At 37.0% G+C, this 24,198-nt stretch overlaps 1 long non-coding RNA gene across 1 annotated transcript; it reads right to left on the bottom strand.

The window, feature by feature from the left end:
• Positions 1–348: 348 nt before the first annotated feature.
• On the bottom strand, positions 349–5,911 carry LOC147582512 (uncharacterized). Its single transcript, XR_015248737.1, has 2 exons — positions 5,478–5,911; positions 349–403 (listed from the first exon to the last, which is right to left on the bottom strand). It is a non-coding gene; the product is annotated as an uncharacterized LOC147582512 (long non-coding RNA).
• Positions 5,912–24,198: the final 18,287 nt, after the last annotated feature.

The following is a 24,198-nucleotide window of genomic DNA, read 5'->3' on the forward strand; positions in this document are numbered from 1 at the left end:
CGGTTAATGAGGACAGAAAGAAAATGTTATTTAAAAGTACTAGATAGTGAAAAGGAGATTTTTCTTAATACCAGATCTTCACTTACATATATTTTGGCATCAGAGTAAGTGATTGTGGGATTGTCTAAGCCCTAATAGGATCAAGTTAGATAAACTCAGCTTGGTGAGTTAATAATTTTTTTTGAGTATAGAACTTTGCATATGGAATATATTTACATAAGTAATATTGTTTTCAATCTAGTTCTCAATCTATGAGTTCCTTTGAGTATACCCTTAGACACTGGGATTATGAGTTTGTGATGAGTCTCTGGGAATATATTCTTTAGGAAGGAGTAACAAGAGGCTCACTGATGTTGAAGATCTAGTTTAACAGAACAAGAAAATATGCCAAATGTGGTGAAACCTGTGAAGAGAAAAGGAAGGGAAAAGTAAATGATATGAGAATATCAGGAGAATGATGTAATTGGGGGACCACATTGTTTGAATATACAGAATGGGCTGACTTGACTGCCAATGCCAGGGAAAAGTTGTATCACATCACCAATGCAACGTACAAAAAAAAAAAGTGTGAATTATGGAACAGGAACACATTTGCATCTTGAGGTATATTTGTTGCCTGCTTTGGCATGATCTGCACTGAACTAAAAGTTACTAAATAATATAGTATATGTAGGAAGAATATCAAAATTGCTCTCTCAATACTCTCTGAGTAGCTTTGTAACCCAGGAGATAAGTAATTAATAAATGAAAGCATTTTTCCCTCCTAGTGGTCTACCAGTTATAAATATCAGGGTTGAACATTACCCATAAGTTTGTGTGGTTGAGTCCGTGAAATGTGTCTTAGGGTATCTATGTTATTGATTTATACATATTATTAACATAATATTATAGTATTAAATTATTAGTATACAACACATATATACTGGCAATTTTATTTAAAAAAAATTTAATGTTTATTTATTTTTGAGAGAGAGGCAGAGCACAAGTAGGGGAAGGGCAGAGAGAGAGGGAGACACAGAATCTGAAGCAGGCTCCAGGCTCTGAGCTGTCAGCACAGAGCCAACGTGGAGCTTAAACCCATGAACTGCGAGATCATGACCTGAGCAGACGTTGGCCACTTAACTGACTGAGCCACCCAGGCACCCCAGCAATTTTATATTCCTTGGTGCCCTTTGACAGCTTATTGCATAACCATTAATGTGTTTCAGAAGGGAATTATTCCATACAGTTATGTTTTTGAGATTTCTAGACCCACTTCTACTTGGTTCCACAGAAAATCTGATTGATTTGGATGATATTTACATATTATGGCCATCTCTTTTTATTTACTTAATAATTCCAGTTTTCTAGCTTTGATGCAATAGCTAGTTTTAGAAAGTACTGATACATGCTAAATTTTTGAAAATTTTACTTTAAAGACCTGAAATTTTTTACTATGGTAACTTTTCCTTTTATTATTGTGCAGATTGGTTTTCATCAGTGAGGTAAGGTTAAATAGGACCAAAAGAAGCTTTTTTTTTGGCATATCTAGTGCTGCACATGAGATCTTCATCATGAAGACCAAACAATATTAATTGCAAATTTTCTTCTACTAACAGATCAGGATAGCCAGACTATAGTAAATTAGAAGGGACTGAATCTCTCAGGCATCTCTAGTTCTATTAGATACATGTGAATCTTGCCATTGGTATTGTTATTGTAGAAAATTGCTACAGAAAGTTATACAGAATCCAAAAGTTTCATAAATTAGGTTAAACAGAAAGTATTAATATTATATTTTAGAATATGATTTGAATTCCTTGGTTTTTATCAAATCTACTATAATTATAATTATTTGATGTTTTCTTGAATATTCTGATTCTCAAAACGTGGCCTAAGAAATACCAATTGGCTAATAATCAGGATTCTTTTAATGGGAAAGAAACCAAATCAATACATAAAATTCCTTTCTCTGGTTCATGTGGGTAAATGAAAATACAGTGCAATTTCAAAGATTTCTTAAAAAATATACTAACTCTTATCTGCTATTCAGTAAACTAAAAAGTTACTAAAATTTGTACAATAATAGTGTTTATTGAAGGCTTGAATCAAAATTACATTAAGAAATCTTTTTGCTGCATAATTTGTGTAATGTTGCAAATTACTGCACATTATCATATGTGCATATTCATAAAAAGTTGGAATTTTTTTGCAAATAGGAGAGGATAGTTAGATAGCTGTCTTGAGTTGTTCATGGCTTCTAATAGCTGTTCTTTTTTTTCTTTTTAATTACTTACTTAGGGGAGCCTGGGTGGCACAGTCAGTTAAGCGTCTTAATCTCGGCTCACCCCGTGATCAAATAGTTTGTGAGTTTGAGCCCCACATCAGTCCATGTGCTGATGGCACAGAGCCTGCTTGGAATTCTATCTCTCCTCCTCTCTGCCCCTCCTCCAGTTGTGCTCTCTCTCACTCTCTCAAAATAAATAAATACACTTAAAACAATTTTTAAATTACTTAATTATAAAATATAGCTTTATTATAATCTGTGTTTTGGTGGGAGTTATCCAGTTATCACTAATGTGTGTGGTGATGCGTATTTTAATCAATAATATTTTATACCTATATCTGGATTTTAAAATATGTATGTATTGTAAACAAAAAGAAAGACATACCATCCTCATGGGTTAAGAATTAATATTGTTAAAATGTCCATATTACCCACAATTTTCAGATCAATGCAATCCCTACCAAAGTAGAAAGAGTATTTTTTGCATGACTAGAATAAACAATCCTAAAATTTGTATGGCACCACAAAAGACCCCAAATAGCCAAATCAGTCTTGAGAAAGAAGAACAAAACTGGAGGTATCACAATCCTAGATTTAAAGAGATCCTACAAAGCTATAAGAATCAAAACAATATGGCACTGGCACCAAAGCAGATACATAGATCAATGGAACAGAATAGAGAGCCCAGAAATAAACCCACACTGACATGGTCAATTAATCTATGTCAAAGGAGCCAACAATATACAACAGGGAAAAGACAGTCTCTTCAGTAAAAGGCCTGAGAAAACAGCTATATGCAAAATAAAAGGAAACTAGACCACTTTCTTACAACATATACAAAAATAAACTCAAAATGGATGAGAGACCCAAATGTGAGACCTGAAACCATAAAACTTCTAGAAGAAAACATAGGCAGTAATCCCTTTGACATTAGCCTTCACAACATTTTTCTAGATATGTCTCCTCAGGCAAGGGAAACAAAAGCAAAAATAAACTGTTGGAACTACATCAAAATAAAAAGCTTTTACACAGCCAAAGGAACCATCAACAAAACAAAAAAAGCAACCTACTGAATGGGAGAAGATATTTGCAAATGATATATCCAATAAGAGGTTAATATCGAAAATGCACAAAGAACTTACACATCCCAACACCAAAAAACCCCAATCTGATTAAACATGGGCAGACAACCCACATAAACATTTTTCCAAAGAAGACGTACAGATCACTAACAGACACATGAAAAGATGCTCACCATCACAAATCATCAGGGAAATGCAAATCAAAACTGCAATGACATATCATCTTACACCTGTCAGAACGGCTAGAATACAAAAGACAAGAAATAACAAGTGTTGGCAAGGACGTGGAGGAAAGGGAACCTTCATGCACTGTTAATGGGAATATAAATTGGTACAGACATTGTAGAAAACAACAAGGAGTTTCCTCAAAAAATTAAAAATACAAATACCATGCAATCCAGTAATTCCACTGCTGGGTATTTACCCAAAGAAAACAAAAGCAATAATTCAGGAAGATACATGCACCCCTATGTTTATTTCAGCAGTATTCATAATAATCAATATATGGAAGCAACTCAAGTGTCCATCAATGGATGAATGAATATATAATAAACATAACTAAGTATTATTTAGGCATAAAAAGGGTGAGATTGTGCCATTTGCTACAACATGGATGGATGTAGAGGGTATTATGCTAAGTGAAATAAGTCAAACAGAGAAAGACAAATACCTTATGATTTCACTAATGTGTGGAATCTAAAAAACAATATAAACAAACAAAACAAAAAGCTGAAACAGACTTATAAATACAGAGAATAAATTAATGGTTGCCAGAGGGGAAAAGATGAGGGTATGGGCAAAATGGATTAAGGGGGTAGGAGGTAAAGGCTTGCAGTTATGGAATGAAAAGTCACAGGGATGAAAGGTACAGAATAGGGAATACAGTCAATGGTATTATAATAACATCATATGGTGACAGATGATAGCTACACTTATGGTGATCATTGTATAGATTTGTTGATTCACTGTGTTGTACACCTGAAGCTAATGTAATGTTATGTGTCTAGTATGTTTCCATTTTAAAAAAAGACATGTATGTGTCAGAGTTCTGATATGAGTAAATAATACCCCTCTTGCTAATAAAGACACGTGCATAATCTCCTGCCTCCCATACTCAATTGTAAAGTGACACTTCTTTGTTAATATCAAATCCTACTTACCCGGATATTTGTCCCTCTTAAATTGATCTAAACATATTAAGAACTGCTCCAAATCATTTACTATGGTAACTTGCATTTCCATGTCAAATCATTATTTATACCTGCTCTACTTTACCTGCCTTTTTCCATTTTATACTAACCTTCTTTCTCCCATACCGCAGATGGACAGTTATAGCTATGGTTGCAACCACACAATAGTTTTGGTGCCACGAAGCCTACACATTCCTGGGTTTTTATTTAATAACGCATTAAAACAAAATCTGCTACAATTTGTGGTCCAGGAGCATAATGTGTACCTTGGTTACATTATTGCCATTGTATCTTGCATTAAATAATATTCCCAGTTTGACTTGGCTGGGTCTGGGTATAATTCAGATCAGATAATCTGGAGAAATACAGCTTCCATGTAGCTAAGATACTCGGCAGAGCTAAACATTGCTTGCAAGTGGGCCATAAATGTAAATTCCTTTGTTATTTGGCCACTTATCCTGAAATTATAGTGTCCCATGTCCTGCTCTCTGTTGTAAATAAACCATATCGTATTTATATGTGTCCTTCAACTTATACCTACTTTAATATTAGTTTCATACAATTACATTAAAATAATAGCACCGTGAGAGACTTTGAAGGCCACCTGATTGTTTATTTCTCAAACTGGAATTTGTCGTCCTATCTAGTACAGTGAGGTGCCTGGGTTACTCTAAGGTACAGAATTTTTGAAACTTTAAGTTTGAAAATTTAAGTGATGATATACAACAAATATGTTTTGTTTTAATCAGTGGGAATTTGAAACATTATTGTGGGGCTAAACCACACTGTTTTATATTATGCTTTATACAACATTCACATGGTTTGTCTTGGATAGTGCATGAGATTTCAAAAACATTCCTGTGTGCAGTGATTGCTTTTGGATACTGTGTTAGCCTTCTGTCGTCATCATAGCAAATAGCCACAAATACGGTGACTTACCACAACGACCCTTGCGGATTATCGCACAATTCTGTAGGTCAGAAGCTCTGAGCTTCGTAAGACAGAAACCAAGGTGTTGGGCAACTGGGCTTTTATCAGAAGGTTCTGAGAAGAATCTGCTTTCAGACTCATTCAAGTCCGTGCTGGAATAACCCTCTCTTCATGTGTGGAACTGGGGTCCTTCTTCCCTCGTCAAATGTCAGGCAAGGGCTTGTTTTATTTCCACAAGCCGTTCTGCATTCTTTGCCATGGTTTTCCACGAAGCCCTGACCTCACTCCAGTCAAGGTAGGCCAAGCTCTTCTCTGAGTTGGAATCTTGCTGGCTTCTTTTTCTGTGACATCCCACTTGTCTCTGCGGCTCTAGCTAAAAGAGCTTTTGAGGGCTCAGGCGACTGATTTGGCCCACCTGGATAATGCAGGCTCCTCCCTTTACATTCCGGTTCCTAACCTTAACTACATATGTAAAGTCCTTTTGTTATGTCACGTGACATGCGCATAGTTTCCAGGAATTAGGACATGGGCATGTTTGGAAGACCAATATTCAGCCTACCACAAAGACGCTCCTAGAACCTTCGGGGAAAGCTTGAAAGGCACTGATACTTTCACCTTAAAGATGAGAAAAATCAGGACCAGAGAAAGTGAAGTGACCTGCAGGAGTTTATGCAACCAGATTGACGGTTCTGCGGTTAAAACGCTGTGATCCTGAATTCTAGTCTAATGATCTTTTCTACTGAAGCGTGCCCTCATTCAATTTAATAAAATGCTTGTAGTCTGTGTGGTTATAGCGTCTACGCTTTGTGTAATGCAATGGAGAACCAAAAAAGTCAGCAAAAGAGCTGCAATTTATAAATCTTTAAACATTTACATTTCATTGTTTAAAGACAATAATATTAGGATGTTTAATGAAATTTTCTCACTTGTTCCTCCAGGTTTTTTGTCCTTGTTTTGATTTAAACTGAGCCTGGGAGTTGACTGAAGTGAGCCACTCTCTTAAAATGAGAGCTCCAGTTGGTATTATCCAAAGAGAAATGTTCAATATAAAGCTTTGTGATTTGCTGAAAGTTCAATGTGATACTTATGATAACTACGCTTGTGTAAAAAAAAATCTCTGTAGCAGTTATTTATATTATCTTATAAATGCTACTGTGCAGCTGTGGCATGCGATATCATCCTTCACAAGTATAGCAGGTACACTTAGGTGAATCTATAAAACTTTATACTGGTACATCTAATTAACCTTGCACCACTGTGCTTAAGTGAAGCACGATTTGAATTTTTCAATAATTCTTCAGCACGTGGAAGAAAAGCAGGTAACTGCAGGGACTCTTTGGAGACAAGAAGATGTTCCGTTCCTGAAAGAAACGCATTCGCCCCAGAAGGGCTTTAACAAAATATGGATAAGCTGATTCATTACTTTTCTCCTTTTTCCCTTCTTCATTTAGAATTTCCTCCTTCTTTTCTGCTTATACCCTGGTTCTGCTCTGCTTGCTTCTTGATTCTTTTTTCTGAAACCCCTGCTTTCCCTCCCTAATACTTATATGGAATCAACAGTGGAACTGATAAACTAGAAAAGTATACATGACATGTTTCAACTCTCCTATGGCAGAGACTAGGATCACCAAATATTCCGATTGCTCTCTTACTTCCCTGTTTTGTTTAATTTGGAATGGAGCCATGTGACTAAGTCTATCTGATGGATTGTGAGTAGAAGTGAAATGTGTCACTTTCGGGTCCAGGCAGTTAAGAGCCAATGTGCCTCCTGCACTTCTCTCCACCTCTGCTACGTGATCCTAATGTCCGTAAATTCTCAACGGGGAGCTACAAGACGGAAGATGGTTGCTCAGCCCTACTGGATTTTAATTGGGCAAAAACCTCACCAAACTTTTTTTGTATTAAGCCTCTGAAATTTTTGGAGTTAGTCTAGCCCATCAGGACCTATTCAGAAATTCATAGCAGAAGTGGGGGATGGCCATCATCCAAATCCAGAATATGCTAACTACCTCTCAAGTATAATACTTGAGAGAAGGCAATAAGGAAATAGATATTGGAGGGTAGGGGGGAAAAGGCGAATCTTGTTCTACAGTGACAAATCATTACAGAAAACTGTCGGCAGTAATTTGGGAAGCAGACCATGTAAATGAACACCGAGCCAGGAGCTCCATGTCACGGTATTGGAAAAGAAAACATCAGTAGTGTATCTTAGTATCTGTTGACTCTGTGTGGTGAGGTATTATAATAATGAGATTTGCTTAGGGAAGCGTTGTCTGGTTTGTAGCAGGAATGAAAGGAAATACGTGGTTCAGAGATGTGGCCTTTTAGGGTTGGAAAAGCCTACTGCTTCTAGAACTCACTCGGTAAGAAATAGTATTAATAAAGGCTTTGAGGATCAAATGTCTAATAAAAGTTACCACCTCAGGAAAATGACGAGGGCCAAAACTCAAAATAACTTTGAGTCTTCCCATTTAGTTATAAAAGCCTTAAAAGAACTGTCATTTTCTTGAAAGAGAATGTATTCTTTTTCCATTGCTATGTAACAACTTACACAAATGTACTGGGTTAGAGCTACGTTCATAGCTTCATGGTATATAAATTATATCTCAATAAAGCTGTTAAGAAAACAAAAATATCCATTTAGTTGTCTCATAGCTTCCATGGCTCAGGAGTCTGGGCATGGGTTAATTGGATCCTTTTTCTCACAAAGATGCAATCGAGGTATCAGCTGGGGTTGTGGTCCCATCTGATGTCGGGGTTCTCTTCTAGTTCACATAGTGTTGGTAGAATTCATTTCGTTGCATCGGTAGAACTCATAGCAATTTTCTTGTTCAGGGCCAGGAGAAGAGAGACAGCTTCTGCTGATTTATTTGCCTGATCTATAGACCCTCTTTTAAAGGTTCAACTGATTAGGCCAGGCCCACCCAGGGTAATGTCCCTTTTGATTAACTCAAAGCCACAAGATTAGGAACCATAATTACATCTATAAAAATTCTTCCACCTTTATCATATAACATAACTTTATTGCAGAAGTGACATCTATCATTTTTAGATGCCTCATTCACACTCAAGGAGAGTACATATCCAGGACATGTACTTCAGGGGCTGGTAATCTTGGGGGCCATTTTAGAATCCTGCCTAGTACAGAAAGAGACAGAGAGAGATGTGGGCAGTGGGAGAGAGAACGGCAGTTATAGGGATTACAAAGTTAGGAAATAAAGTAGATCTGAGAACAATATCTTGAAAATAACTTTGGATGCACATACTATTGGAACAAAGAGATTATAAGCCTGGTATGTTTTTAAGGAAAATGTGCTGCCAATAAAAATCTTGACTGTCTTTGACTATTTGAAATTTCCAAACCACCTTTGGTCCCATATCTTCCCAAAGAAAGATGTGGGCTGCAGAGCTGTATGGTTACCAAGGAGGGCCTCTTCTCCTATAGCTATTAAAGATGTACCCAGCAGGACAATGATAAAGGAAGAATATTTTGCAGATGGCTTCAGGAGCCATAGAGAACAATGGACAAAGAATTTTCTTCCACAGTAGAATCAGGTTCTTATCAAGGAACCTCCCCACCCCAGAGTAAAAGGCCTATAGTTTACAAGTGCTGTGTGTTTCCCACTTATTATGGGCTGAATCCTGTCTCCCATCAAGTTCACACTTGAAATGTTAACTCCCAGTATGTGAAATGTGACTGTATTCAAAGGTGGAAACTTTAAGAGGTGATTATTTAAAAAAAAACTTTTTAAACATTTATTCATTTTTGAAAGACACAGAGAGACAGAGCATAGGCAGGGGAGGGGCAGAGAGAGAGGGAGACACAGAATCAGAAGCAGGCTCCAGGTGCTGAGCTGTCAGCACAGAGTCCCATGTGGGGCTCGAACTGACCAACCGTGAGATCATGACCTGAGGCCATGTAGCATGCTTAATCTACTGAGCCACCCAGGTGCCCCTGAAGAGGTGATTACTTTAAAATGGGGCAGTTAGGGTGGGCTCTATTCCTAGCTGACTGGTGTCCTTTTAAGAAGAGGAAATTTGAACCCACCAATACCACGGATGTATGTGCACAGTGTTAAGGCCACGTGAAGACACAGCAAGAAGGTGGCTATCTGCAAGTCAAGGACAGAAGAAGCCACACTGTTAGCACTTTGATTTGGAACTTGTAGCTTCCATAACTGTGAGAAAATTAATGTACGCTGTTTAAGCCCCCCAGTCTGTGGTATTTTGTTATGACAGCCCTAGCAAAATACCATATCTTCCTTCCATTTTTAAAGTGTCTATCTTGTTCCTGTTCCTGTTCTTATGTGTGGTAGTAGGGTGGTGTGGAGAGGTTTTTGACTTTTCTTTTTCCTTTTAGTGTGGGTGTCCAGAACAAGAGAAACCACATCTGAACCGGATGGAGAATCCTGGCACTCCTGGCCTTTGAGTTGGATGCAATGATTTCATGGGACTTCAGAATGTCTCCCCTGGAGAGAGATCAAGTGTATTCTATGTGTAGGAAGAAGAAATAAAATGGATTTGAGTGACAAGTGTAGGTTGTGGCAGTGACAGTAAGACTCACCAGATTGTCCATGTCGCCCTGGCACATTTCCTAGCCACAATTTCTTTGTTCTATTAGGTTTTGATTTTATCACTCTCAAATATTCATTCTCTCCTTCTATATGAAAATATTAGACCTTCCTGCCTATTGCTATGGGGCTTACAGTGTTTCCTTCCAGAGCAGTATGCAGTACCCCTGTCAATATGGCTAGTTTTCGACAATGCAATATGAGTAGAAATGATGGTGCCAATTTTGAGCAGAAGCTTAAAGAGCCATTTATTATTTCTACTCATTGATTTGAATCCACAAAGAGGACTGGGATGGAGGAAAGGTATTTCAAGTAGGGTGAATAGCATTAATAGAATCTAAAATATCGTACTGAGCATACTTTACAGGTATGGTGAACAGAACCAAGTGGTAGGGTAGAGTTGGGTTAGGGTAGTTTACACACACACACACACACACACACACACACACACACACACACACACACATACACACACGTTAACACAGAAAAGTGGAAGTTAGGTATCAGACCTTATATTGAGACATATGGTAACAGTTCATAGGCTCCAGTCTAGGTAAAAGGTCACTGTCATGTCAGGGGAGTCTGAAAAGGGTCATCCAGTCAGTGAAGCTACCTACCCATGGGACATCTTGCAGCAGGAATTCTGAGAAGTAATGTGTATTTTTCTGGGTATGATTATAACTTAGGATATAAATAGTATCCAAGAGAAATTATAGTCAACTTAATATGAGATCTTTTTCAAATTAGAAATTATGGGTCTTCTATTGCTTCATTTGATATTTTCTGGTTTTTAAATTTGATATACGAATTGCTGACTTCAGAAATACTTTTCCATGTAAATACTGATCGAGCATTCCAGAACACTCCTGCTCTGTCATTTACTAGCTGGGTAGCCCTGAACAAGTTACTGAACCCTTGATCAGCTTCAGTTTCCTCGTATATAAACTGGCTTTTAGTACTAGAGCCAAATTCACAGTTTTGCTAGAAATAAATCTGCTAGAATTAGTGCACAAAAAACACGTAGCACAATGCTTGGTACATGTTAGGTGTTGTTACCTCTCCTCTTCCTTCCCTTTTCTTCCTTCTCCTTCATATTTGAAGAAAAGGAATAAAGAAGAGGTGACTTTTTTTGCTGTTTTACCTGTTTATCTAACACACAAATTAATGAATTAAATGAATTAATGTTTTTCTTCTTTTCAAATACTTTTCTACAAAAATATTTCTAAGAGGAGTGCCTGGGTGGCTCAGTCAGTTGAGCTCCCGACTCTCGATTTCAGTTCAGGTCATGATTGAGGGTTGTAGGATCGAGCCCTGCATCAAGCTCTGCACTGAGTATGGAGCCTGCTTGGGATTCTCCCTCTCTTTTCCTCTCCCCCTACCCCACTTGTGTGTGTGAGCGCTCTCTCTCTCTCTCTCTCAAATTAAAAATAGAATTTTTTTTCTAAGAACATTCACGGTTTTTTTTTGTGTGTTGTTCTGTATTCTTTGTGTACAAGTAGCTAAAGTGTTGTGCCTATTATATGACTACCCCCATCCACCCAAACACATACACACAAAATTAACCACTGTTTATCTGGTGTTAACAATTGGAATAAAGGATATGATGTTGAAAAGGAAAAAAAAAAAGGGAACCTGAGTTAGGGACCCCACACTTGACTGTAGCTGTAAACACCCCCACAAGATGGGTGTTCCTTAAGAGGGAAGATGTGAATATTGATATTGGCAAACATTTCCTGTTGCCTTTATAGACATTGGTTTTGTTCAAACCCATAAGATTTTTTGTTTGTTTTCATTTTTCATTTAGAGCAGGTGTAGGCAAACTACGGCCTACAAACTAAATCTGGCCCACTGCCTGTTTTTATAAATAAAATTTTATTGAACACAGCCACCCCCCCCTTTTCATTCTGTATTGTCTATGGCTGGTTTTTGCTACAATGGAAGAGCTGAGTTGTTAACAATGACAGCATATGGCCCCCAAAACCTACAATGTTTACTGTGCCTCTTTATAAAAAGAAATTGATGACACCTAGTTTAAAAGAATGGCTTTGTACATGTAGAAAATTATTATTTCTTTAATTTCTAGGGTAAACTATTTCAAATCCTTTTCTCTTGGCCAAAAATAGTCTGGAGAGAGGAAAGAACCCTCCTTTTCTTACTTCCCTTTTGTTATCTGGTGGTCTCAGGCTTATCATTCCTCCTTCTGGCAGCCAGCTTCTAAATCGCAGTAGTATATTCTTTTTTCTCACTATAACCTAACATATTACAATATATCTGTGGCAAATCTTGTCTTATAAAAGGGCCGGAAGTTCTGTGGTCATTAGGCAATCATGTCACAACTTCTAGAGAGCCTCAAGAGAGAAGCAAGACTTTCCCTTCCCTGCTTTTGAAACAGACCTCCTCACTCATAGGTCTGAAATCTATCCTCATGATCATAAACTTTCCCCATACAATTGGCTAGATGAAGATCGACAAATACAGTATGCTATTTGCCATAAAGCTGGCAAGTAATGAAATACAATTGGATACTCTTGCCTGAAATTTTGCTTCCTGGACCTGTGTCTAGTGGTGTGGTCTGCTGAGTTGATCATGTCTTGTGCACCCTCTTGGATATTTAATGATAAATAATAGGCCAGTAAGAAGTACTCAGGCATTCAGTTTGATAGCTTCAGAATGACTCGCTACTATATGCGGTGGGATTATAAAAATGGATTCGGGGTTTGCTTCAGTTTATCAAAAAGCTGTGAACTGTCCTTGAAACCCTGTGGATTTTAATTGCTTATAATGCCTATCTAAAATGATCCTATGAAAAGTGAATTTGATATTTTCCCTTCTTCATGCAAGTAACAGTTTTTTTATATATAGATAAGGGGAAAAACCCTGCAGAATTGTCAGAAATGCTGCATCTCACTTTATGAACCCTGAAGTAATGGCTTTACAAGAGGTACATGCAGGAGCCTGTTATTGACTGTGAAGACATTCTGTATCGGTTGACTGTGAACTGAAGTATCGTTTTCCCTCTCATCCTGGCACCTGGATAATATTAAATTTGAACCTTTGATTTGATTGATACATCTCAGCAGCAGGACATTTAGACATTTATGTCATAAAACCAAAATGAAATATTTTATATCACTGAACACGGCCCTGCAAGGTACAGTAGTTAAAATCAAATGAAGTTAGCATCAATTTTACAGTTATTTAAAAAGCATACACACAGGCACACACGTGCACATCTACACATAAACCCACTATAGAAATGCCCCCCTCTTTTTGTTTCAGAGTGACATTTAGTAAAAACATAAAGTTTACCTAAAGAAGCTGAGGTGGCAGCTTTAAATGCAATAAACGGGGACCTACTTACATATGCAAAATAGGCACTCACAGGTGCAAGAAAGGTAATTGCTGGTGCAAAATATGCCATTACCTGTTTTACAGGCACAACTGCCTGATTTGTAAGGGCAACTAGCTGATTTTGTCTTCCTCTGCGTAATTTTTATGTACAAATTAGTTGCTTTGGAAAACTTGGCACCAATCTTTCTCTGTTCGTAGGCCTAAAATATATTATGTATAAAGACAATAGAAGCTTTGCCGTCCGTCAGTAAAATGCGTTTGTTGTCTGTTTTTATTTGTAAAAGCTAAAACACAGAAAGGCTCTCTGGAATCTTATTTTTCTTCCTCTGATAACAAGATTTTTTTGTTTAGTACAGTGTGTTTCATTAGCGCTTTAAAATCTGCTGAAGCCAGGCGGCAACTTGCCTGCCTATTAGTTTAACGGAAGGCCCATCACAGCACTGCATTAGGCATTGTCTTGGGAACAATTAAGACATGCCATCCCCACAAAGCAGTTTTTAAGTGGGCAAAACATATTTAATGGTAGGGTTTGTGGCACCCAGAATGGAAATACAATGAAAACTGTAGGGAATATGTACTTACCCTAACACTAAACAGGTTCCTTATAATTCACATATACTCTCTGGGGGATATGGTATCTCGCATGTACATTCTAAGTGTTGCTAATGAAATGTTTATCATCTGTGGCAGCCTCAACAGAAAAGCATAATCTGTGGCCAGCTAAAGGGCACTGTTAACAACAGCAATAATGCATATTTAATATGCACATAATTATTGATCTGTTTAGTAAAAAAGCTTATGAATAATATTCATATTTAGGGCTAGGTGCTAAAGTATCCTGGGAATCAGGCATCAACAGCTTAGCAATTGATAGATGTAGACAGGTCAGACAATGTCAGTCTAATGGCATCTAATCGATAGAGACAAATATGTCAGAAAGGTGGTTTGAGAAATACCTTTATAATGTATAAAAAAGACCTGGTTCAGTATCCCCTTTCCTTTCTTAATATGATACACGTATGTTTCTAAAGCAAGAGTGTTTTTTATTATGTCTATCCCAATCGCTCATGGCAGGCCAAATTAAAATACAACATATGTGCAGTTCAGCCATCCTGCTCCCAATATCATATGATATATAAAAAAGCAGTGTCAACAACAGTACAAAACTTGTATGCCACTCTTAATATGTTTTTCGGCATTAAAATTTGGGAGCACTCTGAGAACAAACATTCAAGAAAAATCGTTTGAATGGTTTTACTGTCAATAAAGGCAAATTTTCTGATAAAAAGTTGGGGAGCAGACCCTATGTGAGGCCACTGACAGTTGCTTTTAATACATTTACCTGATTTCTGTTTGGAGGACACATTTGTTGTGAAAGACAGGGTTATAGTTTTGTGGCACTTTAGAAATCTGTGATCAGATTTCTTATAATGGCATGAGTTGAAGTTTCTCTCTAGTTGACTGAAGGGAGAAGTTTTGTATTAAACCTGAATTTCCTCTTTCTTTCTTTCTTTCTTTCTTTCTTTCTTTCTTTCTTTCTTTCTTTCTTTCTCTAATGTTGGTTCATTTTGGAGAGAGTGAGTGTGAGTGGGGGAGGGGAGGAGTGGGGGTTAGGGCAGAGAATCCAAAGATGCCTCCAGGCTGACAGCGGCGAGCCTGATACAGGGCTTGAACTCATGAAATGTGAGATGATGAACTGAGCTGAAGTCAGATGCTCAACCAACTGAGCCACCGGGGTCCCTAATTTCCACTTTAATAGTCACTGTAGAGGGAATCAGAATCAGTGCTTCATGTCAGAAGGCATTTAGATCCAGATGGTATTGTTATGTTTCTCTCTAAGATCTATGCAATAAATTGTATGAAATGTTATCAATGACTTTCTTGCTGGTAATTTTTATTTTTAAGAGCAGGTCACAGATGAGGTCCAGGGGACAAATTTAATTTCTGTGTGAAATAGTTGAGTTAGCTTTATTCTGTTTCATTGTCTCCTGTGAAACTTCATGAGAACAGAAATTTGGTCTTGTTTCTTTAGTAACTAGCAAGTATACTCAATCATGTTCTTTCAAAGGAACTAACATTAATAAATGCATGTAAAATAATATCGAAAGGAAGGTAAAGAAAAAGACTCTGTGGAAAGTTTTGGACAATATTTTTTCCATTTTGTTTGGGAATATTTTTCAGTATGGACAGTGATCTAAATTGAATGTGTTTCTGAAAGTAAGATATTCAAATACACTGTAAGATACTCGAGATATATTGAGAACAATTAGTAGTTCAAATATAAAGAAAAGGTATAAGCTAAACATCTCATTATCAACTACAAAGGAGGCAATGGGCATCTTTACTGATGAACAACTTCACAGGTCAAAAAAGTTACCAATGGCCAACGAAAGAATAAGATTTTTCTTGATAATCCAAATCAATTATTCTGACATTTTCCCAGAAATGTTCATGGACATTTAAGAAGAATTAAGTATTTCTAATTTATCCAATGTCAAGCAAATGTGAACATAAAAATATGCCATCAAGTTCAATAGTTGATGAAGGACAAAATAAAATGCACTATTTTTGTAACTGATACACATTTTCTTTCTGAAATACATATTTACTTTATGTACATACAAAAAATATATACATATATATGTATACACATACATACATATATACGTATATACACATATACACATATACATATATATGTATATATACATATATATACACATATACATATATATGTATATATACATGTACATAATATATATTTTTATTTTTTTTAATAAAGGCAACTCTGCATTTATAAAGAAATGTTATTTAATTTTTACAGCCCTATATGACACCTTATCAAAAAAATTTTACAAACCAAAGAAATTTTCTCTTTGGATCTATGTGCCTATTTTTTATTTGGAACACATGAACATCCTATGTATATATTTTTTACAGAATATATATCTGGTATAGATAGTAATGAGTCTGTTTTACTACACAAAAAGACAACTGGAGATGATAGAGGAATAATAATAGCACCGAAGGAAAAACAGAAGTGAAGCCTTCTACAAAACAAGAATTGATTCTGAGACGGATCAATACATGTTTGCATATAAAAATTACACCTACTTTGGAAAATATAATGAAAGTGCTGAAATCTGGAAGTCATTCATGGAAAATGAACCATCGAGAATAAAAGGGACAAAATGGGGACTTGGATAAAGTTGTGCAAAGTTCTTCCTGAAAATACTGATTACGAGCCAATGAAACAGAAAATTGGCTCCAAATCTACACACTCCCGGTTAGGACCTAGTTTGCTTTCTCTTCTACTATTCCTTTCTCTGCACTTGTCTCCTCTTCCAAATTCTACTTCAAGTGCAGTTTTGGCCCTCTCTCTTCTATGCTCCCTGGGCTTGTACTGCCTGTTGGCCTCCAGGCTCTGAAGGTTCTGAGTCACTGTATCTTTGAATAAACAATCATTATTAGTGAGGAAAATTAGCCTAAGCAGAGAGCCATCTTCAAAAGAAGAAGAAAGCTGGTTCTTTTGTCAAGGTCATAAGGAAATTTGAAAGGAAGATAAAATACTAGCCTTAAAAAAAACCCAACAAACAAACAAACAAACAAACAAACAAACAAACACCCCACCACCTACAAATACATGATTTTCAGGTTGGTATGCATGCACCTTTCATCTTGCCTGCTTTGATTCAGCATTTTTGGTAGCGTGGGTATATAGGCATGTGGTAATTTCTTTTTATTAGAGCTAAGGACTCTCATAGAGATAGGGGTAATCCAAAAGAAAAATAGTAGAAACCACAGAAGTTAATAGTATAAGTTAGTTTTTAGAGAAAGTAAGAATAAGCTTTTACTGTGATCATCATCAACCTGATGCATTATATGCAACTTGTAGTCTGGAAAAGAGCGGTTTCAACTACAAAATTACCCTGGATTTCTTCCTTTTAAGTCTCTTATCACCTTGTATAATGGTTTCTATGTGTTTAGTTTTTCATCATTAGGTAACTTTAACTTAAGGAGTTCAAAGACCATGTCTTGCTCAGGCTCCTCCCCAAAGTACGTAGTTTAGCATCTCAGTAAATATATGTTGAAATAAAATGAACATACTTTTAAAATAAACATTTACTGAACATCTATTATGGAGAAGGCAGTGTGTGTCATGGCTGGGAAAAGAAAAAGAATAACATTTAGGGGTTTAAAGTCTAGTTGAGTTGGTAGGTGTGCAGGAAAGAAAGATAAACAGTAAAGAAGATAGGGTCTGATAAATGCCAAGTGGGATTAGTAGTAAGCAAACAAACTACCAAAGTTTGTCACCCCTCAGGGCTGGGAAGGGTAAAGAAAGTATGGCTGGATCTCTTATATATCTCTGCTATTGCTCCTGAAGAAGAAACCTCCATCCTACATGCCGCTGTGTGCATCTTTGAGTGGGATTCAGGGCCCCTAGCCCTATTTACCCCTTGGCTTTCCAAATACCAAAATTGGAGCGTGCAGAATTTTGAAAGCAATGAAGCATTCGAGGCTTTCTGTTCTTTCTATTAAAAGATTCAGCAGAGCGTGTTCAGTTTTGCCGCTTCTGAATTGGTCTAGGCTACTTCTCCTGATGCTAACTCAGAAGCCACCTCTACCTGAGCTGCATTGAAATGAAAGCATGGTGTGCCTAAAGATGGGGGAGGGTGGGCGGGGTTTATCACAGCAGGGGGGCACTGCCTGGAAGGAGAAGAATTGGAAACCAGGATCCTACCTGGATGGGGCAGATGCTTCAGCTAGAACTGTGATCAGAGTGGAGGGAGAGGAGGCTGTGGCATCTAAAGAACAGAATGGCAGAAAGCCGTAATCCCATTAGCGCTAGTTTCAGTAAGACCTAAGTCTCCATAGTTGAAGGCAGAGCTGGGTAACTAACATTTCAATTTTTATAAACTTTTAATTGAGTGCTTAATATTCATTCATTCAATCATTCATTCATCCAATCTATATTTAATGATCCCTTTGGGGATCTAAGGAAGGAACAATATAAAATGTATCATGTGCTACAATAGAAATTAATAAGTACAATGGGAATAGAAATAAAGGAGTGCATACTTTTGCCTCAGGGAGGGGGCCAGGGAATGTTCTATAAAGGAAGTGACCTTTGAACTAGATATTAAAAGATGATGGGCTTTCACAGGAGGAGGAGAAAGGGCATTTCAAAGAGCAATGAGTGAAAGTTGAATTATTTAGCTTTGCACGCACTACTGAAACATGGACTTCTCGACTGCTTATTAATCGTGTGGCTTCAGAGGATTTTTGTAAGGAAAATGAAACATGTGAACAAGGTTTGAGCCCTACACTGTTCCTAAATTTACCATTATTTGCTAGGTAACATGCTTGAAAAATCAGCCTATAAAGTTCAGGAGAAATTATGTTGAGGTATTGAATAAAAATGACAGATTTGGTTGAAAAAACATAATTTACTGAAACAGATGTAAATGAGGCATAAAGTAGGCAGTTAAAGCTTTTACTTTGTCCTGTTGGTATAGCCTCAATCTAGTCTTTGGGTAGATACACTATTTTACATAGAGATGGTCTCACAATGGGAACTTAATAAACATTTGAAGATAATAGTGATTGGTAACAATAATAAAGATGATGATGGCCACAATGATAATATTGTTATTACACAGAGTATCATTTTATAATATGTATCTCTCCTGCTTTTCAATTCCTTCCCATTTAAAGAGGATGGCTCAATTCCTGATGGATCAGCTGTCCTTAGATGAGTGAATTGTCAGGGCTTTCTTAGGATCCAAATCCACTCAACTAATCTAAATCCCCTCAGACACAAGTAGCCTTAGGAAAACCTAAAGTTTGAGCTAATTGGGTTGTATTGTATATAAGTAATTCAGATGAGGTATTGAAAACAAGATTTTAGAGTTTACAGAGGATACTAAAACTGGAGGCTGAGCAAATAATGAGGAACAAAACAATCAGACTCAAAAGGATTTGGATTGTATAAGTAATTGGATCAGCAGATGGCAAACGCAGTTCAGTACAGGAAAATGTAAAATAGACTTGAAGCAAAAGAAACAAACTAGAGAATATGCGCTAAATGGAACAATCATCCAGAATGCTGACCAGGAAATGGAAAGGAGGGGCTATTAAAAAACATAAATCATGGCAACTCTGAGCTTACGGCTAATTCTTTTGCTTTCAGATCCTATCAGAAAGAATGTGCATGCATATTATCTATAGTGGGAGTTTACTGGACCCTATGGGAACCAGCAGTATGCTTCAAATTTCAATCACGTCACCACTCCGTTTTGTCGAGGCACCTTTCAAAAATTCTTAAGGTGCTACTTTTTTGAAGGCAAATTTTTTCTCCTTTTTGTTTAGGCTTATGCTCATTATTCTATAATTATCCTTCTCAGACATTGCTGGAAAAATTCAGAACAATGTTTTCAGGATAGTTTGCTAATTACCCTATATTTCACCATGTCAGAAAATCCCCAGGAGGATCCACAGAAGGGTATCACACTCCCCATTCGCCCCATTCCCTGATTGTATAATGTATACTTTGCAGGGGTGGGACCTCAACTGTTTAGTGCGGCAGAGGTATAGGCAGTGCATTTAAAATTCTCTGCGTGTGCATAAGAATTACCTGGGCAGCGAGTTTAAAAATGGAAATACCTAGACTCCTTCTCCAGAGGCTGACATAGACCAACTGAGAGGGGGCCTGGAGATCGGCATCTTGATGAAGCCCCTTGGTGATGTTCGTGGAAGATTTGGGAGACATTTAAAACAAACAAACAAACAAACAAAAAACACTAGGTAGCTGGGGAAAACTGTGGAAAGAACACCAGTCCTGGTCCCTCCTCATCTAACTGAATGATTAACTTGTTGACAGACAAACTGCTCAGGCCCCATGTTCTTTACCTAGAAAATGAGTATATTATCTGTCCAGCATACCTGGCAAAGGAGCAAGTGAAATAATATCTGAAATCTTATTGCATACAAATATAAACCTAAGGTAAAATGCTTGCCAAAATGTAATGTGTACTATTGTGATCCCACAATAACATGCTGTTAAATGGATGATTGAGGCAGCCATCTATACCCAGCCGGAGTTAGATTTTTCTTTTTATCTGTTGCCACAGGAATTCTCACCCATAGTTGATCCCTGCAACCAAATAGGTACTGAAAGTAGTAGGTGTTTTCCTTTGTGTACTCTTTAAAAGTGCTAACAGAAGGTCACTGTGTCCCCATGGTTTTGTTACTCCCAGGGAGCAACGTTTTGAATAGCTGTCTTCAGGGTTTAGATTCAGATGCATACCCTATGGTCACTGGTACTCAACTCCAGCTTTTGTTGTTGAAAATGAAAATGACTTCCACTGGCCTGACATGCACATGATAATCACCCTTTCATCTCTACTACTGAGGTCAGTGTCTCATCTACAGAAAGCAAAACGAACCGGTCTGTTGACAAATCAGACTGAGTACACTGAGCAAAGTATCCTGTGAAATCAATTGATCTTGCAAATATGTAAAGATCTCTATACTTCTTTACGTATAGAAATTTTTGTATTATCCAGTCACTCTCCTCCAGAGTGTTGTCTGTTGGTTGAATTAAATGATGAACCCAGAAGCCATACGAATCGGCTAAACTGAGGCACCCAAAGACACTGTACTCTAGGCTGAGAGTCACAATAAGCACACAGGAGCGTGTATGTACAGCTTCTTCACGCTGGTTTTGGTTCCATAAGCCTCTCTTTGGAATAGTCTGTGAACACAGCTACCATGTAATTAGCTGAGCAACATAAGTAAGGTGTTTAAAAATATTTTTTCAGGTGCTTTTTTGTATTCATGATAGATTCTCAACACCAAAAATCAATCTCAATCAAAGCAGCAACTGAGTTTATCATAAATTAACATGAAAAGGTTTTCTACTGAGTAGATGGTTAATTACTATCTAATTTGAATATTTTTGCATATTAATGAGAAATGAATGAAAATCATTTTTAGATTTTTAACTTCAGCTGAGAAACCCATGGAGATAATGGATCCTTTTTAAGAGGCATGTGATCTCTGTTACTAAAGGAGATACCGATTTTTTTTTTTTTTTTAGTTTACTGGCTTGTTTTAAGTTGATTAATGGATTAGTGTTTTGCCATTAATAAACTATATCCAAATGAAAGACAACTTCATTATTTGACTTTGTAGCCCCTAGCTGCCTGCCAGGTAAGAAAAATGGAAAATAGATGAAGAGTTTGCTAAGGAAAAATATAACCTTGCATAGTCCTTCAAAATGTCTGTAGGCACACATTTGTATGTTTCTGACTGTAAATGAATTTTTATTGTAACTTGTAATTTTTTTATCACTTAAAGTTCTATATATATTGTTTACAAATGATATTTAGATTTAGAATATACATATTGAGCTGAAGTAGGGATACACTCTTAAAACTAATACTGTATTCTCCAGTTTGAAAAAGTGACTGACAATTGCCTCAGGCCTCAGAAATTATACCCAGCCAGAAGTCGAAAGTCGCTTTTATAAAGTCTCCTTGAAACCTTCTTTAGCATTGCAAACAAAGAATAATGTTTCTTATCTTTTTATACCCAGTTAAGAGAAAATTATTTAAAGAACTAACTACTCACCTCCTTCCAGTTTTCTCTTAACTTTTCCCTTTTATTTCATACTCAGTACTTCCTTATTGGAGGCACACTTTTAGGCTAACTTCCTTTCCCTCCTGGGGCGGGATCTGCCTTATCCAATAATTCCAGTGTATTTAATTGGGTCTAGTCAGTTTGTTTTGCAGACTAATGCAGACCAGTCATGATGAATGGAATTGGATAAGTATTTTTATACTTTCGAACTTCATCCAGGATGAGTGGTATAACAAGCTATTATTTTTTATAGTCCACATTCAACGTTAGGGACTTGGCTATTTAAATTATGTCATTACCACTTCAGCCCAACAGTGATTTTGAAAGGCCTCAGATAAACAGGAACGTTCTTGCAGATAAGCTACTTGGCACTGCATTTTATCAAGAAGAGTCAGTTTTGGATTGGACTCATACGACTTCAGTTGGGCACATAGGCCTGTGCGCATGATATAGAGTTCAAGAGATGTTTTGGATTGTTTAACTCAACAAAAGAGGAAAAAGTAGGGAAGAGTTTTCTCTCTGCGTCGAGAGAACATATCTTTTACATTACAAAAAAGTCCAAGTACATGAGATGGGTCATACCTGAAAAAGCGGTGGACACTTCCACAGTCACTTCCAGAGTTGTTCCATTCACTACTCACCTACCATCATGGTCAGGACCTTCTCGGCCAGCAAGTGAATTGGATTTTACTAATACATGGGTGATAGACTCTAAAAGTGGCATTGACAATACATCTGAAGAAAAGTCTGGAAAAGAGGCAAGCCATTTAAAAAAGAACTAAAAACCTTGATGTTTCCAATTGAGCCATATGCCAGGGTAACTCTCAGGATAAGAAATGAACTATATTTTATATGCACAAAGTAGGATTTTTTAACAAAAATATGAAATCAAGAGTGGCATTAGCATGAGCTGTCCACTCCCCCTCTCCTCCTTCTGGTCTCTTCCAGTCTCTTTTGCCAAAGAACTGAGAATGAATTTTTGAGAGCCAAGGATATGGAAAGGAAGACAAAATAAAGCTGGGAGAATTTTGGCGGAATTACATGCTTAACATACTGCACCATTTCTTTAATATATTTAAATAGTCCTGTGTCATCAGTTGGTGGCTTTCCTTTTCGACAATTTGCAATATATTTTGTTTTTCCTTAATTAAGCTTCACATGCTGGAATTAATTACTGCTGGGTAGTTGAAATCTGGTGGTCTCATTTTCAACTTCAGTTAATAGAGCTCAAAGTTTACATTCACCTCTGAAATTACCAACCTTACCAAATTATATTTGTCTACTTACATCTTCTAGATCATGAATATAGAGGGCAGCTGCAAGTGGCTTTTCATGTGTGACTCATGAGTCCATCTCTATTTATAGGGAAACTGTTTATCATATGCAAGGACTCTATATTTCAGGATTACATGTAAAATATAAAGGGTGCATGTGTACCCCCCAAACATTAAAAAATTCCTTTCCCCAGTCATTGAAATAAAGCTATATCAAAATTCCATTTGTCAAAAAGATAATGTGAAAATACTGAAGATAAGAAACTCAGTACACTAGCCTGGAATAGCTTTGAACTCTCTAGATACCATTATCTAAAATTAAACATTCATGGATTTTGAAAACTTTAGTAATTGGTCCAAAGGAGGAAACCAGCCAGAAGTCCACAGTTTGCATCAAATGGCCAGTGTTAAATAACAAAATTCACATGTGCATACACCTATATAATAAATTGCTTTCACATGCCTGCTGAGGCAAATAGGCAGGTATTATTATTTTTGTTTTGCAGATGAATAAATAAGGCTCAGTGACATTAATTAGGGTTACTCTATGAATAACTGGTCTTCAACTTTGGTTATCTGAAATCACAGCCTGAGTTACTTTTCGCTTATACCGCAAGTACCTATCATAAAAGTAGGAGAGGAAGAAATGGAGGCAAGAGAGTGGAGGCTGGTCAAAAGAAAGAGGGAGTGGGATCCATACTAATATCTCTGCCTTTCTCTCTTCTACACATTGTTTCTTGTATGTCAACCAATTCTCTATGTCATCGGTATTTTCTTTCTCTAGTCTATCTAGGTAGCTGGATTATTAATCAACGCTAAGGCATAACTGATGTTCAACTTAAATGTAGTCGATAGCAGTTATATACCTAATTAGGGCTTAGATCTACCAACTAG

This window comes from Puma concolor, chromosome A3 (assembly GCF_028749965.1).
Source record: "Puma concolor isolate L17-30 chromosome A3, mPumCon1.1.hap2, whole genome shotgun sequence".
In the NCBI taxonomy this organism is placed as follows: domain Eukaryota; kingdom Metazoa; phylum Chordata; class Mammalia; order Carnivora; family Felidae; genus Puma; species Puma concolor.